The sequence below is a fragment of the Rattus norvegicus genome, chromosome 7 (assembly GCF_036323735.1).
Source record: "Rattus norvegicus strain BN/NHsdMcwi chromosome 7, GRCr8, whole genome shotgun sequence".
Lineage (NCBI taxonomy): Eukaryota > Metazoa > Chordata > Mammalia > Rodentia > Muridae > Rattus > Rattus norvegicus.
In genome coordinates, this window is record NC_086025.1 from 112,550,609 (window position 1) to 112,554,053 (window position 3,445).

Sequence of the window (3,445 nt, forward strand, 5' to 3'; positions counted from 1 at the left end):
GCTTGGTAAATTACTGTGGTGGCCTGTTGGGTCTTTCAGTCAGTTCTCTGACTCGGGCGGTCCCAGATAACAAAGCATGCTCAGTGACAGACAGCACAGGGTCCTCTCTTCTCCCCAGAGCTTAGTTCTAGAATGTCGTAGGTAGGAGCAGGCTGATCTGGGAGACTAGGCCTATCTGGCATTCCAGGGTTCAGGCTTCCTCAGGGTAGCAAGTGTCCTAGCCAATCCTGGGCTGTAGCCCAGGAGGATGGTGAAGAGGGAGAAAACTGCCATCCTGCCCCCCGGGCATCCCCCATGCCTGCTGCTGGCCCCAACCCTGCCCTGCCCCAGCCTCTACAAGGCTCCCATTGTCTATTGCTGTGTCAGGCTGACCCCGGGGAGCAGCTCAGAGGCTGAGGGACAGCTTGGGTGGAAAAATTGAGGATCACACCAGAAGCAGCCATGGAACTTGGGGAATCCTAAGGCTAAGAATCTGGAATCTGAGGGTCAGGGGCCCTTAGAGAATGCAGTAGTATCGGTGGTCCGGCTCCAATCTCAATCTCTCTCTCTCTCTCTCTCTCTCTCTCTCTCTCTCTCTCTCTCTCTCTCTCTCTCTCCTCCCCCAATCTCTGTTTCTTATAAAGCTGTGTTTGCTCCTGAGTTACCCATCTTCTCAGTGATTTGCTGAGTGGGTAGATTTGTGCTTCCTTGTTTGGGGCTGACTTTATTTTTCCCATCAGAGCCTAGGCACTGGGAGTGTTGTGTTTGAGTAGAGTGAGGTCCAGGGCGAATCCTCACCAATAGTTATAGCAACCGTGTAAAAATGCCTGCTTTCCTCCCAAGGGAGGTTAACCGAAAGCAGTGCTCTATTGATATGAAAAGGTTAAGATGACATTTTCGTGTGTGTGTGTGTGTGTGTGTGTGTGCGCGCGCGTGTGTGTGTGCGTTGTGTCCATGTGGGTTTGTGTGTCTTGGAAGGTGCTCATTCACATGGCTACAAGGCCAGAGGTTGATATTGAATATCTTTCCTGGCCACTCTCTACATCGTTGTATTCATTTAGTCTGTGGATTGGGTATACATGCTACAGCACAGGTGTGGACACCAGGACAACTCAAGAGAGTCCGTTCTCTCCTTCTACCGAGTGGGGCTCAGGGATTGAACTCAGGGAACCAGGCTTGGTAGCAAGTGCTTTTATCCACGGAGTCATCTCCCTGGCTCTACCATATCTATCATCTTTCTGTCATCTGTCTGACACAGTGTCTCTACATAGCTCTGGCTGTCCTGGAACTCATAGAGGTGGTCCTACCTCTGCCTCCTGAGTGCTGGGATTAAAGGTGTGCATCACCACGCACACACCCATCTTATTTTAGACAGGGTCTCTCCCTGACTTTGGGTAAGCTGGTTGAGCGCTAGGGATCTCCCTGTCTCTGCCCACATTAGTGTTGTTACAGGCACCTGGCTCTTTGTTAACTTGGGAGTCTTGAACACAGGCTCCCCTGCGTCAGTATCCAGCACTTAACCTAGTCTGAGTCTCAGGATGTAGTTCAGTCTGGCTGTGAATTTGCATTCCTCCAGCCTTAGCCTCCCACACAGCTAGAACTGTGCCCAGCTTCCCATGGCATCTTTTGAAGCCACTGTGTGTATCTGTATCATCCAGCTGGGCTGAAATGTAATCTGAACAACAACTGGCTCGTTTCCAGAGCCTTGTCTTAGTGAGCACTGAAGATCACTGTGTGTTCGCACTGGAGCTCCTGGAGCATCACATCTGGAAGTCAGTCCTAGAAATCGACCAGCTGTCTCACAGGTGGAGCTCCCTTCCCTTTTACTCATGCTGACGCTGAGCCTTACACAGGTGGCATTTTACCCAACGTCTTCCAGGAAGTCACAGCCAAGAGAGCAGTTGGTATGTATCTATGCCAGACAGGTACCTGTTCCCACACCTAGAAACACACAAATCTTTGGCTCCAAGATGGGAAGAACCCCGGGCCTTTGAGTGGCCACATTATCTTGTGGATAGAGGTTTAGAGACCAGAGGCTCCTGGGTGCCAATAATGTTTTTGTGTTTTTTAGATGAGGTCTCACTGTGTAGCCCTAGGTGGCCTGAAACTCACAGAGATCTGCCTGCCTCTTCTCCCAGGTTGCTCCTGAGCCATCTCTAAGATCTAACAGGTGGTTCCTTCTTGAGGGGCGGGGGAGGATGAGAGACTGGGATTGGGCCTAAGGCCTTCTGATTGTTAGGCATGAGTTCTGCCTTTGATTTACCATCTGCAGTCCACCCATCTCCATTTTTATCTCTCTGAATCTCACCTTGACACGTGTGTGAAAATAAATGGGAGCTCTGGGAACTAGGTTATTAGTTCATTCCTTCTCACCAGCATTTAGTAAATGCTCTCCTCTCCCAAGCTCCGTGGGGTTTGGCTGTTGTTTCTGGCGGTTAGTTTTCACTGCCAACATACGAGCGCCTGGCAGAGATACATCTGGGCCCATCTGCGAGAGCCAGGAAGATGTGCCTTGAATGTAGGTGATACCATCTGTCTTAGGCATGGTCTACTGCTGAAGAGACACCACGACCTAGGTAACTGACAGGAGAAAGCATTTAACTGGGGGCTTACAACTTCAGAGGATTTTTGCATGATTATCACGGCACTGGAGCAATGGCCAAGAGCTTACATCTGACCCACAAGCAGGAGACAGAGAAAATGAGAGTTTGGGCCTGGCGTGGGCTTTTGAAACCTAAAAGCCAACCCTTGATGACATACTTCCTCTAACAAGGCCACACTCCCAAATCCTTCCTAAATAATTCCACTAACTAGGAACCAAACGTTCTAAAATGTGAGTCTATGGGGGGCATTCTCATTAAAATATCATGCCATCCCATATAGTCCAGGGCTGTTTGAAAAGGAAAAAGTGAAGCTGGGGAGATGGCTCAGTGGGTAAGAGCATTTACTGTACAAGCATGAGGGCCTGAATCTGAATCACCAGCAGCACGGGAAACTCCAAGTGTCGTCACAGGTGCCTGTAACCTTAAATGCTATGGAGACAGGAAGATGACTAGAATTTGCTGGTTGCCAGCTTAGCTCCAGAATAAGGAAAAGGCCCGGTCTCTGAAGAATATGGTGGAAAGTGACAGAGCAGAGCACTGACAGCCTCCCCTGGCCTCGGTGTACATGTGTGCACACACTTGTGCATTATACACCACACAGACAAAAACCAACAGAAACCAGCAAAGCACCTGCACCATCACTCTCCTGGTCAGGATGCAATGGTAGCAACTCCTCATGTTCCTGAAGTCATGCCTCCCCTGCTGTGATGGGCTGTACCATCATACTACGAACTAACCAATGTCCGCCCTTCCTTCCTTAAGCTGCTAGAGGAGAAAAAAAAAAAGGAAGGAAGAAAGAATGGAGAACACACGGTTGTAGCTTTTAAAACCTCATTCCTATCACCCTTCAGAGCCCTTCTATG